The sequence below is a fragment of the Lutra lutra genome, chromosome 17 (assembly GCF_902655055.1).
Source record: "Lutra lutra chromosome 17, mLutLut1.2, whole genome shotgun sequence".
NCBI classification, from domain to species: domain Eukaryota; kingdom Metazoa; phylum Chordata; class Mammalia; order Carnivora; family Mustelidae; genus Lutra; species Lutra lutra.
In genome coordinates this window covers 35,308,269-35,323,694 of record NC_062294.1, presented here as the reverse complement: position 1 = coordinate 35,323,694, position 15,426 = coordinate 35,308,269, and the positions used below count along the sequence as shown (strand labels likewise).

Here is a 15,426-nt window from a genome sequence, read left to right as displayed (position 1 = left end):
TTCTTTGTTGACGATAGGCCAGAGTTATCATGTATCATCAGCTGAGGGATGGTGGAAGATGAGGAGCCTGATGAGAATTCAAGGATAATCAGATATCATTAGCAGCATTCTTGCTAAAACTGAATTTTACAAAGCATATAGCTGAGCCTAAGAGAAGTTTCAGGAGCTTGACTAAAGTTTGGTCAAGCAAAGAATCATTGTTAATCGGGCTTTTATTACTAATGCCATTTTTTATATTCTCATCATTCCTTAATTATGACTTAGATTAGTTGGAAGCAGCATGACTTACATTACTGCATCTCTCCCACACCAACAACTAGCATATAGCTAGGCCAACAAATAAATATTCATTTATCAGCCAATTACCTACCAGTAGGAATGTGAAACCACTATGTAGTTTCTGCCATGACTTTGCTTTCTCCTAAGTTGGAACATTTTTCCTTTATTTTTGCTTTTTGATTAGTCAAATAGTTTGACCTTGTTGATGATCATCATATATAAAATACTTCTTGTATAAAATTCTATAACCTCTATGGATTAAGCATGATAGTTTGTCTACTTTGTAGAAGATGAGATTTTGAATTTGTGAAGAATTGGGAAGGATGTAAAGGAAGCATTGGCCTCATTAAGGAGCCATTTAAATGTATTTTTAAAATTATATTCAGCTTAGAAAAACTTAATTTGAATATTTGATGTGTTAAATTCCTTTTATCTCTGTGTATGTCTCTGATTAAGCCTGTCCCTATATACATGCAAACCAGTGTTTTAATTTAGACAGTTTCTTTTTTTAAATTTGGAATATAGTTCCATTTTGAAAATTAGCCATATATTGAACTTTGATTTGGAATAGTTACAACTTAATTGTCCATTGCCGTTTTTCAGATTGCATTATCCTGTTGTATACCATACTTCTTAAGAATAATATTGAATTAGAAATGTCAGACTGTAAGGTCTAAGAAATATATCTTTCAAAAATTACTTTCAGAAGCTAGGAGAAGACCATATTCCATTAATGCATATAGTTTTCATATTATTTATTTTCAATAACAATTTTATTTGAGAAATAGAGAATGAGAGAGAGAGAAAGAGAGAACATGAGAGGGGGAGGGGCAGAGGGAGAAGCAGACTCCCCACTGATCAGGGAGCCTGATGCGGGACTTGATCCTGGAACTCCAGGATCATGACCTGAGCCAAAGGCAGATGCTTAGCCAAATGAGCCACCCAGGAACCCCTGGGTGATGAAGATGAATTTTAAGGGACACTGTGTAATGGTCAGATAAATGGACATTGATTATGACTCTTCTAATAATATTATTTACAGGCTGAAGAAACTAATAAAATCAGCCCAAGAATATATGAGTTCAATGTGGTAATGAACAATGAATAATCCTCTGTAGCAGAGCGTGAGCCTTTCATGTTGTACGAGGGCAAAATTGTTAAAACTGGAAGATAGAGTTTTAAGTTCTCAGAAGGGTCCAGAAACATAAAGATTAAAGCTAAATTAATGGATTCTAGTACATACTGACATCCTTGTCTTTTCTTCTGAATCCCAGAAGTCCAAGGAAAGCCCCCATGATAGGCAGTAACCTGCTCAACTTTTCCCCTCAACCTTTTGCATGTTCTATATTGATATCCATTCTTTCTTCTATATTTCAGCCTTTTTCTCTCTACTTATTTTTTCTCCTGAATCTATAAACATGTTTGTCTCCTGACCAAAAAAACTGAAAAAACTATTTCCTTGACTGCGTCTCTCTTAAGGACTTAACTTCCATTGTCTCCTTCTCTTTCAGACATTGTAGAAAAGTACTTGCGACTATCTCCCATTTCCTCAACTTCCAGTCACTGCTTACTGTACACAGTTTAGCTGCTTCTGTCATCCCTCCACCAAAACCACTTGCAAAATGTTTCTTTTTCTTTTTTTTTTTAGTATTTTAAATTTTTTTATTTTTTTCAGCATAACAGTATTCATTATTTTTGCACCACACCCAGTGCTCCATGCAATCCGTGCCCTCTACAATACCCACCACCTGGTGCCCCCAACCTCCCACCCCCCACCCCTTCAAAATTCTCAGATCGTTTTTCAGAGTCCATAGTCTCTCATGGTTCACCTCCCCTTCCAATTTCCCTCAACTCCCTTCTCCTCTCCATCTCCCCTTGTCCTCCATGCTATTTGTTATGCTCCACAAATAAGTGAAACCATATGATAATTGACTCTCTCTGCTTGACTTATTTCACTCAGCATAATCTCTTCCAGTCCCGTCCATGTTGCTACAAAACTTGGGTATTCATCCTTTCTTTTTTCTTTTTTTTTTTTACAGCTTTATAAACATATATTTTTATCCCCAGGGGTACAGGTCTGTGAATCGCCAGGTTTACACACTTCACAACACTCACCATAGCACATACCCTCCCCAATATCCATAACTCCACCCCCTCTCCCAACCCCCTCCCCCCATCAACCCTCAGTTTGTTTTGTGAGATTAAGAGTCACTTATGGTTTGTCTCCCTCCCAATCCCATCTTGTTTCATTTACTCTTCTCCTACCCCCTCAACCCCCCATGTTGCATCTCCTCTCCCTCATATCAGGGAGATCATATGATAGTTGTCAAAATGTTTCTAATGATTTTATTTTCTTTTTTTTTTTAAGATTTTATTTATTTATTTGACAGAGAGAGAGATCACAAGTAGACAGAGAGGCAGGCAGAGAGAGTGAGGGATGCAGGCTCCCCGCTGAGCAGAGAGCCCAATGCGGGGCTCGATCCCAGGACCCTGAGATCATGACCTGAGCTGAAGGCAGAGGCTTAACCCACTGAGCCACCCAGGTGCCCCTCTAATGATTTTCTAATTGATATATCCGGTGATCTCTTTTCAGATTCAAGTCTGTTTGGCCTCCCAGATATTCAACACCATTGAACATTCCCTCTTCCTTTTAAACTCTGTTAAAGTATAAAAGTAATCTTTCTTTTCTCTCTTCTTCTGTCACTACTTTTCCCCTTCCAAATCCAGTCCTGCCAATTCTATTTCCTAAATATTCTTAAAATCTTTCCACTTGCTCCTTCATTCTCACTGCTATAACCCACGTCACCTTGTGTCCACTCTGCCCTCTGCAACCCATGTCTATATAGTAGCCATCATAATATAATTCTTGGGTGGGGCCTGGCCTATATAGTATGTTCAATATATGTATTTATTACTATTATTCTAAGAAATGTAAATTACATTGTCTTTTTCATGTTTGAAACCTTTTTTTTTTTTTAATTTGACAGACAGGGATCACAAGTAGGCAGAGAGGCAGGCAGAGAGAGAGGGGAAGCAGGCTCCCCGCTGAGCAGAGAGCCCGATGTGGGGCTCGATCCCAGGATCCTGGGATCATGATCTGAGCCGAAGGCAGGGGCTTAAATCTACTGATCCACCCAGGTGCCCCTGAAACCCTTTTAGTAGCTTTTCATTTCACTTGGTTGAAAACCAAATGCCTCGTTGCCTTAGTAAGCACTGCTAGGCCTTAATTCCACCCCCATCTCTTATCATTCTTTTGCTTGCCTGTTATGTTCCAGACACTCTCCTCTCAGTTCCTCAAGTCCTTCAAGGGTTTCAATCTTAGGACCTTTGCACATGGTATTCCTTCTGCCTGAAGTGCTCATTTGTTTTTGAATTCAGTCTCAAATTTAATGACACCCTGAAAAGAATTATTTTCTGGCCATTAAGCTAAATTAGCTCCTATATCTTCAGTCACTCTGTTATATTACCCTTTACCTTTATCCAGTTTTTTATTGTTTTTCATTATTTAGTTACTTATACATTTTATTTATTAATTGTCTATCTCTCCCAGACTGAAATATAAGTTTGATGAGAGAAAGATTTTGTCTTATTTGTCTGACACATAACTGAAGAGAAATATTTACTAAATAAATTCACGAATGGCAAGTTTTCATCCTTTAAGAACCAACAGCTAAGATACTTTTCTATAAAGTTCTCCTTAATTTTCTGAGTTTAAATTAGATGCTTCCTCTTTCGTCTTCAGAGCAACCATTAAGAGCACTGTATTTAGTATCCTACTGAACTACAAGAATAGTTTGTCTTCTCTGTTAAATGGGGAGTTCATGAAGAATAGGAGTAATGTTTCATCTATCTTTCTGCCATTCCTAGTAACTGCCATGATGTCTGGACTAATGAATGAATGAGCAAACCCTCTAAGGTGGGAGCATTTCTAGTATACAACATTGTTGAATTGTACTCTCAAGGGTATGGAAGACCTTTAGGTTTACTCTGCTAAGAGTGATGGTCTGGTGTCTCCTCTGCAGTCAGGTCCTTTCTGAGAATCCACACTAGAAACAGTTTGGCCTCAACCAGTGAAGATAGCTATATATGGTTAAAGGTTTGCTGGCTTCTAGAGCTTCCTGGATACCTCTGTAGCTGTTTGATCTCTAAGCCAGCAGCCATAAATCTTGCCACAGTTTTTCCCTTGCACTGTCTTACTAGTCCAAGCTTCTTGTCCTTGGGATGTGCATAAAATACTGAAAGAGAAAGTAGCACAAGTTTTTGTACTCCTCTTCCTTTAAGACCACCCTTCTTAGGTGGCTGTCACATTGGAATGACTGCATATGTGGCCTGTCCATTTCCACTTATAAGTAGAGTCACGTACTTAACATTTCTCTAGTGTACTGAAACGTTGACTATATAACCAGTAAGATGAAGCAGTCTGACATATTAGAGAGAACTCTGGACCAAATCAGTCCCGAGGCCTGGATTTGGACCATTTCCTCTGGCTGGGCTTCAGTCTTCTTACCCATCAAGTGGATTACTGATTTTTTATCAAGGAAACCTATTTTTCACACAAAATCTTAGGCAGAATCTCAGCATATACAATAGTTCAGATTTGTGCTGCTCTATGTTAACTATCCTGGAATTAAAATTTTAAAAAAACCAGAGCAGCAACAACAAATACAACAAAGTTATGCTGCTCTGGCTTAAGTGGAGTCTTGCCACCCAGTCTCTCCCATAGACACTCTCACACCTTTTTCATTACCCTTTTCCCCAAGTTCTAGGTGATTAAAAACGGTCCCTTCCATCTCTGACCTTTTCAGCTCAGACATCAGGGTACTGATCTACTCAGTACAAGCACCTGAAAGGGAAGAACCAAAGCAAGTTGGCTTGCTCTGCTTGCTTCCTCCACCTTCACTCCGCCCCCATGATTCTAAAAAGATGGTTTCCTGTCATCTACCTTTTAGAGGCCTTTCATTGGTGGTAATCCAGGAACTGAAGCCCTTTGAAAGGACAAAAACCCTGAGAGGGAAATGACCAGAGTTTTGGAAACTCTGCTTCCCTCTTTTGCCTCTGCCTCCACTGTCTCATCTCATTTTATCAGTTATTCCTGATGTGTTGCTATAAGTTTCCCATAATTTGTTCCTCCCTCTGGTTGTGATTAAAGCTGTGTGGACACCATGAGTCAGGCTTTCTCCATCTGGGCCCATGTAGCATTTTAGCATTGTTTCCAAGAAGTAGCAAGATCTTTGGCACTGTCATTTCTTTAAGATAAAAATATAGAAACATCCAGTTACAGCAAGTGCTTAGAAAGGAGGGAAAACAGTTTTACAGATCAATTCATTGTGACAAAGTGATGATCAGTATTCTCTTCCAAGATAATCGCAGTCATTGAAAGGCCTGCTGTCAAAAGACATTGCCTGATTTCTTCATTCCGGCATTTGAACCTATGTGTGTGAGATCTGGGAATTCTTTTTTAAAATTCATTTGTTTTCCTCTTAAGTAGAAAGCTTATATTATCATTAATGGGGCGTGTAAACAGAGGATCCTACAGGGCCGTTTCTTCCCTGGCCAGCTCTCCTCTTGAGCTGAGTTTAGCTCTTTAACCATGCTTGATGTTGTTATTCCTCTGGTATTTCTACTTACCTTTTCTCTGCTTCCCTATTAATTTTCTCCATGTTGCTGCTTTGGCTTGGTTGGAAATGTCAGAACAAGATGCCAATGTGTTCCAGTCAGGATGTGCCTGTGTTCAAACTGCTGTATCCTGTTACTTGGCTCCTACAGGAAAAATACTGCGGGTGCAGTGTCTCCAGTTGGAATTGAGATGTAAAAAGCATCTGCTTGGTTTCTTCAGCTAATGAGGTTTTGCTGAAAAATGAGTGTAATGAAAAAATGCTGGGTGTTGGCAGGACCTACTGATGAAGGCTAATGAGCATAAATGAGTTTCTGTAAGGCCCCAAAAACAGAGGCATAGAATGTTTCAAATGTACTACCCTTGAGGCAAGACTAGCCTTGGATGAGGTCCGACCCATTTATTTGTTGGATTCTTTTTTCTTTTCTTCTTTCTCTTCTCTCTTGCCCTTCTTTCAGTAAAAGACATATTCAAGCCTGCCACAATCGATTATTTTAAGCAACATAGGGCATTTTAAGAATAAAACTACTGCACTAGGGTTCAATATGATGTTCCAAAAGGAAGAATTATGAATTCTATATACTTGTATATGTTATTTATTAGAAGAGATAATTTTTAATTTAATTGCCAAGAACTTCAGAATTATATTTTATCAAAAAGCAGATAAGAAAATAGGTTTTGTAGACAAACTTAGAGTTGAGTTTTCTTAAAAACCTGATCTAAAGTGGATGAAGAGTGGACTGTTAGTGGGTCGCAAGGTTTTTGCATGCCACTGTGCCCCCCATTATTTTATTTTTGTGTGTCAACTTTATTGGGACACACAGCACCAAATATTTGATCAATGTTCTGGATGAGGGAAAGGGTATTTGGGGAGAAGACTAACATTTAAATCAGTAGACTGAGCAAGTCAGATTGCTTTCCCTCATCTGGGTGGGCTTTATCTATGAAAGCCTGAATAGAACAGAGAGGTAACTCTTCCCTGAGTAAGAGAGGATTTTCCCTGCCTGATGGCCTTAAACTGGGACATCAACTTTTTCCCTGCTTCTGGATTTGAAATGGGTATTGAGCCTCCTGGCCTTCAGATGAACTATACCATCAACTCTCCTTGGTCTTCCACCTGCTGATTCAACCTGTGGGTTTGGGAACTTAGCAGACACTGTAATTGCCTGAACCAATTCTTTATAGTAAATCTTTTTCTGCCCTTTATTCACACATATACACCCTATCAGTTCTCCTTCCCTGGAGAATCCTAATACAAACCACAACAGCAGTCAGCATATAATCTATGAAATACATGCTATGACATGTGCCATGCTGACTTTGTGACTTTGGACTTGCACATACCTGCAGTCAGGTTTAAGCTCTATCACTGGCTATACATACAATATATATACAATATATACAATATACAATATATATATATATACAATTTGACCTTTGACAAATTATTTCACCTATTTCCTTATTGGTTTCCTGATCTTATAATATGGGAATTCTTGTGACACTATATAACATAGAGCTTAAATAATACATCTTTAACAGCAGGCTATCAAGATATTTTAATTTTTTGACATTCTAAGCTATACTGCAAAATTAATCAATAACATAATATAAATCTTACTAATAAACTCTTGTGTTATTTCCATTAATTAGTTATGCAGTTGTACCTTGGAAATACTGTGGTTTTGACTTCAGACTATTGCAATAAACCAAATATCTCAATAAAGCAAGTCAAATGAAGTTTTGGTTTCCCAGTGCATATAAAAGTTATGTTTATACTATACTATAGTCTGTTAATAGTATAATAGCATTATGTCTAAAACAATGAATATGCCTCAATTAAAAAAAAATACTTTATTGCTAAAAAAAATGATGACCAGCATTTGAACTTTTTAGCGAGTCATAATCTTCTTGTTGATAGAAGGTCTTGCCTTGATCTTGATGGCTGCTGCCTAATTAAAGTGGTGGTTGCCGAAGGTTGGGGTGAGTACCGCTATTTCTTAAACTGAGACAATAATGGGGTTTGCCACATTGAGTGTCTCTTTCATAAATGATTTCTGTGTAATGTATTTGGTAGCATTTTACCCACAATAGAACTTCTTTCAGAATTGGGGTCAGTCCTCTCAAACTCTGCTGTTGCTTTATCAATTAAGTTTATGTAACATTCTAAATTCTTTGTTGTAATTTTAATAGTCTTCATAGTATCTTCACCAAGACTAGATTTCATTTTATTTTTTTATTTTTTTTTATTAAAATTTTTTTTAAGATTTTTATTTATTTATTTGACAGAGAGAAATCACAAGTAAGCAGAGAGGCAGGCAGAGAGAGAGGAGGAAGCAGGCTCCCTGCTGAGCAGAAAGCCCGATGTGGGGCTCGAACCCAGGACCTGGGATCATGACCTGAGCCGAAGGCAGCAGCTTAACCCACTGAGCCACCCAGGCGCCCTAGATTTCATTTTAAAAAACCACTTTCTTTTTCATCCATAAGAAGCAACTCCTCATCCATTAAAGTTTTGTCTTGAGATTACAGCAATTCAGTGACACCTCCAGGTTCCACTTCTAATTCTACTTCTCTTGCTCTTTCCACCACATCTGCAGATACTTCCTCCACTGAGGTCTTGAACCCCTCCAAGTTATCTTTGAAAATTGGAATTAGCTTCTTCCAAACTCCTGTTGATGTTGATATTTTGACCTCTTCCCATGAATCATAAATGTTCTTGATGGCATCTAGTATGGTGGATCTTTTCCAGAAGGTTTTCAATGTATTTTGCCCAGACCCATCAGAGAATCCCTATTTGTGGCCTCTATAATCTTAACAAATGTATTTAAGTACGACTTGAAGGTCAAAATTACTCTTTGATCGACTGAAGAATGGATGTTGTGTTAGCAGACATGGAAACATTAATCTCATTGTACATCTTCATCAGAGATCTTGGATGACCAGGTACACAGTCAATGAGCAGTTACATTTTGAAAGGAATCTTTTCTTCTGTGCTGTAGATCTCAACAATGAGCTTAAAATATTCAATAAACAATGTTGTAAACAGATGGGCTGTAGTCAAGCTTTTGTTGTTCCATTTATACTGTACAGGCAGAGTAGATTTAGCATTATTCTTAAGGACCCTAAGATTTTCAGAATGGTAAATGAACATTGGCTTCAGTTTAAAGTCATCAGTTGCATTAGCTTCTAACAAAAGAGTCAGCCTGTCCTTTGGAGCTTTGAAGCCAGGCAATGGCTTCTCTCTAGGTTTGAAAGTTCTAGATGGCATTTTCCTCCAATAGAAGGCTGTTTTATCTACATTGAAAATCTGTTGTTTGTTGTAGCCATCTTTATTATCTTAGCTAGATCCTCCAGAAAACTCGCTGCAGCTTCTACATCAGCACTTGCTGTTCACTTTGCACTTTGATATAATAAAGATGGCTTCTTAAACATCATAAACCGATCTCGGCTAGCTTCAAACGTCTCCTGCAGCTTCCTCACCTTTTTCTGCCTTCATAGAATTGATGAGAGTTAGGGCCTTGCTCTGAATTAAGTTTTGGCGGAGGGAATGCTATGACTGATTCGATCTGTCTAAACCACTGAAACTTTCTCCATATCACCAATAAGGGTGTTTCACTTTCAGATCATGTGTGTGTTCACTGGCATAGCACTTTTTATTGCCCTCAAGAACTTTTCCTTTGCCTCCACAACTTGACTAACTGGAGCCTAGCTCTCAGCCTATGCTGGTTTTTGATATGCCTTCCTCACAGAACTTAATCATTTCTAGCTTTTGATTTAAAATGAGAAACATGAGACTTCTTTTCACTTGCACACTTAGAGGCCATTATAGGGTTATTAATTGGCTGGATTTCAGCGTTGTTGTGTCTTGGGAAATAGGGAAGCCTGAGGAGAGAGAGAGAGAGAATGGGCCAGTCGGTGTAAATGAGAACGCACACAACATTTGTCAGTTAAGTTAGCTGGCTTTTATGGGTAGGTTTGTGGCACCCTAAAACAATTTTAATCATAACATCAGAGATCACTGATCACAGATCAGCATAACAAGTATAATAAAAATGAAAAAGTTTAAAATATTGTGAGAATTACCAAAATGTGACACAGAGACATGAAGTAAGCAAATGCTGTTGAAAAAAATGATGCCAATAGTTTCACTCGATATAGGGTTGCCACAATTCAATTCGTAAAAAACTTAATCATCTGCAAAATGCAGCAAAGGGAACTGCAATAAAATGAGATATGCCTATAAAAGGACATCTGTGTATCTTTCTGTGCTTTCTCCTAGAAAATATTCAAACTCTTTTTACTGTCCCCTTCCCAAAATTGAATCCTACTGATTTTTTCTGATAACTGTCTTCTAGTGACCCAAATAATCTAATGATAGGAATGCCTATGAAAGATTTAGGTTAAGTGCCTGTTCTGCTCTTATAAGCAAAATTGAAACCTGATATTTAATGATTCCACTATGTAAAATCCACCATAACCTTGTCCAGAGATTTGTTGCAAATGTTGACTAGCCTTAAATGACAAAAGATGTGTAAAGATGACATTAATAAGAAGGTACATTTATAAAGGGGGAATACCAAGGAGTTATAACAAAAAATGAGCTTGTGGGGCGCCTGGGTGGCTCAGTGGGTTAAGCCTCTGCCTTCGGCTCGGGTCATGATCTCAGGATCCTGGGATCGAGCCCCACATCAGGCTCTCTGCTCGGCGGGGAGCCTGCTTCCCTTCCTCTCTCTGCCTGCCTCTCTGCCTAATTGTGATCTCTCTCTCTGTCCAATAAATAAATAAAATCTTTTAAAAAAATGAGCTTGTTTCTTTTTACTAATATATAAAAAGTGCATCACGATATGTAATTACTTAGTGGGAAAGTAGCTGATAGTATGCTGTTTTTCATCTAAAAAGTATGGGAAAATAAGAATGTAAATGTTTGCTTTTCTAGGTAAACTCTGGCAAGGGGCATTAAATAATCCTAGCAATTACCTGGTTGGTAGACAGTGGGGAACTGGCTGGATGCTGGGGCCACAGGTAGGAAGGAGAGACACTTCATTGAAAACTTGAATAATTTTGAAATTTTAAACCTTATGAATTAATTATCTATTGAAAAAATTAAATTGAAAGAAGAAAAGGGGAAGGAAACCATCAAGGCACATTCACATTAAAGTTTATCTGTATAACCTTTGAAAGTTGTATTACACTGTTTTATTTATAGTTCCCAGCTGCAAATCTCCTAGCTTTGCTGCTTTGACCTGATTTGGGTAATTTAAAAACTAGAATCTAGACAGATGTACCTGCAGTGTTTTAATTACCGTAGTTTTAAATTTTTAGCAAGATGAGTTACAGTGTTAATACAGGTAGTGCCTATCTTATGGGCAACTTATGCTATAAAATTTCCTCTTCTACTACGGTACACTTAAACAAGGTGAAGATGCTAAATTTTGTGTTATGTGGTTTTTATCAGAGTAAAAAATTTTTTTTTAAACCTGACTTGATTCATTTGTAAAAACGGAAGTTTTATTTTTTTTATTTTTTTTTAAAGATTTTATTTATTTATTTGACAGAGAGAGAGAGATCACAAGGAGGCAGAGAGGCAGGCAGAGAGAGAGGAGGAAGCAGGCTCTCCGCTGAGCAAAGAGCCTGATGCGGGGCTCGATCCCAGGACCCTGAGATCATGACCTGAGCTGAAGGCAGAGGCTTAACCCACTGAGCCACCCAGGTGCCCCAAAACGGAAGTTTTAAATCAGAGTATTTCTAACCACAGGTTGTTGGTCTTCAGGAAATATGATTAAGATGACCTGTGTACATCCTTTGATAGTTTATATAAATATGTGTACACCAAATTATGATTATTTTCCTTTGTTAAAAATATACTGTTTGTATTTGCAAACATCTGTTTTGTATATTCAAGGGATAATTTATATATTGTTAATAAATATAAACGACAGTACTTTAAAAACAAGATTCTTCTTTCAGACCACCAAATGAGCACCAACTGTCTTTATTTTAATATAAGGTATTGTATACAAGCGAGGTAAGAAAAGTGAGCATGAGGGGCCCCTCAAGGCGTTCACTCTGTAGTTCATTCTGTACAGACCGCTTATAAGCATGCAAAAAGCCTTTCAATGAGACAACATGAGTATCGTCAAGTAACTCATACAGACATTACCTGCTTTTGCTGATAGGGAACAGAAGATATCTGGACACCCTGATGTTTGGTGAGTTTATGGAGGAGACTATGTTGTGGGTCAGGATCCGGATAGACAGGAACAAAGGAGCAGTTAAAATGTTGAAGTATAGAAGGACAGTAGACAGAAACTTGAGATGGATAGGAGTGAACTGTTTTTAGTGGCGCGCTCTTAGGCAAACAGATGGGAGATAAATAGGGAACCATAGGTAGTGGTTATATTGTAAAGGTCTTTTGGAAGTTGGACCTTTATTTGGGAAACACTGGTTTTAGAGTAAGAAGTGATATCCTAAACATTACATAAATATATGTTTACTCACCCATCTTTCCTCCCTTATCTTCATTCATTCAACAAGTATTTTTTGACCACTTCTGTTATGTAATTCACTGACATAAGAAAATTAACCTGACTATGAAATACAGAAGATGGGCAGATGCAAGTATGAAGCAGAAAGTTGAGGAAGCATATTATAACCACTCAGAATTATGGTTGTATTTCTGGGGTTGATGAGAAGGCTAAAGTTTTTTGAACACTTAAGAGGATATGTCAGACAGTGTGTTAAATGCTTCTATGTGCTCTGTATTATCCTCATAATCCTATGAAGTAGATACTTTTATTATTCCAGTTTACCAGTGAAGAAAGGGAGGCTTAGCAAGGAATACTGACAGAGAATGGCAGAATAAATAGTATAGATATCATGTGTTTAGCAGATCAGTTTGGAAATGTATTACATGCCCTCTTTTGTTTGATTTTCCCCCTCCATGTTCGGCAGCTTACATATCATTATTCCCACTTTACAGATAAACACACAATTGAGAAACTTTCTTGAGCAGTCATTCATCAAGTAGTAGGCACCAGCTATATGCTCAGGTACTGTTTTAGGCAATGGGGACATAGCAATGGAGACAATAGATCAAGGTTCCTGTCCTCAGGGAGTTACTTTCTGGTTGGAATGAATAACATTGAATATTTAAGTAAATAATGCAATATAATTTCTGGAGCTGATAAATACTAAGAAGTAGACAAAATAAGATAAAATGATAGAGAGGGGATGGCTGTGGTAGAGAGAGAAGACCTTTCTGAGGAAGGGATAATGGTTAAGACCTGCATAACAAGAAGGCATTCACAAAAAATTGGAAAGGAAAGCTGGCTTGTTCAAGGGACAGACAGAATCCATTGGGGCTAAAACATGGTAAAGGAAGGGAGGGAGAATGAGAAAGAAGAGGTAGGCTAGAGCTAGATCATGCAAGCCATGGTAGGCCATAGTAAGCAGTTTGGTTCATATTCTGTGGGCAAAAGGAAACCACTGGAGAGTTATAAACCGAGTATGTATATATGTTTGCATGGGAGTAGGATGGAATGAGGTGGTGGTGAGATGGTATGATTTACACTTTTTTTTTTTTTAAAGATTTTATTTATTTATTTGACAGAGTGAGATCACAAGTAGACGGAGAGGCAGGCAGAGAGAGAGAGAGAGGGAAGCAGGCTTCTTGCTGGGCAGAGAGCCCTATGTGGGACTCGATCCCAGGACCCTGAGATCATGACCTGAGCCGAAGGCAGCAGCTTAACCCACTGAGCCACCCAGGCGCCCCTGATTTACACTTTTTGAGAAAAAAATCCTCATTGCTGTTTGCAGAATGGACTGCTGTGAATGGTGGGGTAAGACTGAGGTAGTTACAACTGTTAATTGACCAAGTGAAAGATCATGGCAACTTTGAGTAGGGTGGTCGCAGCAGTGAAGGTGGACAGAGGTGGTGTGTTTGAGACATGCTTTAGAGGTAGAACCAATATGACTGGTGAATTAGTAGCACCTTAGAGAGGCAGATACTATAGTGTTTAAGAGATAGATGATACTGCCCAGATTTGGATTCCCCCTTTGCCACTTTTATCTGTGTGATGTTAGCTAAGTTTTTTTTAACAACTCCATGCCTCAGTTGTCTCATTAGTAAATAAGAATAATAGTTACCTACCTAGTATGGGCGTTATGATGATGATTACATAGTGCTTAATAACTTATCTTTTTTTTTTAATTTTAATTTTTATTTTTATTTTTTTTTAGTTTTAGTTTTTTATTTTTTCAGCATAACAGTATTCATTATTTTTGCACCACACCCAGTGCTCCATGCAATCCGTGCCCTCTACAATACCCACCACCTGGTGCCCCCAACCTCCCACCCCCCACCCCTTCAAAATTCTCAGATCGTTTTTCAGAGTCCATAGTCTCTCATGGTTCACCTCCCCTTCCAATTTCCCTCAACTCCCTTCTCCTCTCCATCTCCCCTTGTCCTCCATGCTATTTGTTATGCTCCACAAATAAGTGAAACCATATGATAATTGACTCTCTCTGCTTGACTTATGATGAGTGAAATAACTTAATAACTTATCTTTTTGTTTTTGTTGTTGTCAGGAGGTTTGAAGGAAAAGGGAGTCAAGAATGATTTACACGTTTTTGGCCAGATCAAATGGTCACATAGTGTGGGACCTTAAAGAAATAAACACTTTGATGATGAGTGGTTTTAGGGATGGAATTCAGTGGTTCAGTCTTGTTCATGGCAAATTGAAGGCATCTATTAGATGACCTGGATCATGCAGGATCAAGTGATAAGATTGGATTTGTATGTGGATCTTTCCATTTTAACATCTGAGTATGAGCAAAGGTGCTGCTGTCAAACTGCCTGCGTCTGAATTCTAGCTCTGCTGTTAGCTGGCTCCATATCCCTGGATAAGTTACTTAAGCTTTTTTTGCCTCAGTTTTTTTAATCTGAAAAATGGAAATAATGGTTTGTTAGAACAGTGCCTTGCACACAGACTGTTGAGTGTTTTGTGAAGTAAACACTTCTGTGTTTAATACTTTCCAATCCTGAATACTGCTACAGAAATGAAAAGAAGATTCAAGAAAAGAAGATTCGTACTTTTTGAGGGAAAGATTAACAGGATTTCGGTGACAAATTGGATATGGAGGATAAAAAACAGGAGTGAAAGGTGATTCTGAGCTAGAGTGAGCCTGTTTAGGGTGGAGGTAGGGTCGGTGAGGAGTTGAGTTCTGGAACTTTTAACTTTGGAAATAGCCAGGAGAAAATGTCCAGAAAGTTAAAAATATGGGCACTAGAACTCAAGAGAAGGTTCAGGACTAGAAATATAAATATGAAATTATCTGCTTAGAGGTCATAATTTTAACTCCCAGAGTAGTTGAGTTTGGTGAGAGAGACAAAGAAAGAGAAAGAAATTCCATGAGTAGAAACCAAGGACTTAAGTATGAGGTTTTCAATCTCTAAAGGCAAAGTAGGTTAGATGGCAGAATGCAAAATTATAGAAGCAAGAAGGTAAAAAGAAGATAGCTATAGTCTGTGTTTG

General features: G+C 38.1%; 1 protein-coding gene and 1 long non-coding RNA gene across 2 annotated transcripts in view; one reads left to right on the top strand and one right to left on the bottom strand.

Moving 5' to 3' along the window:
- PHKB (phosphorylase kinase regulatory subunit beta) overlaps positions 1 to 15,426 on the top strand; it is a 236,088-nt gene that overhangs the window by 166,407 nt on the left and 54,255 nt on the right. The window lies entirely within an intron of this gene.
- Positions 9,696 to 12,137, bottom strand: LOC125089986 (uncharacterized). Its single transcript, XR_007124120.1, has 3 exons — positions 12,054 to 12,137; positions 10,871 to 10,984; positions 9,696 to 9,775 (listed from the first exon to the last, which is right to left on the bottom strand). It is a non-coding gene; the product is annotated as an uncharacterized LOC125089986 (long non-coding RNA).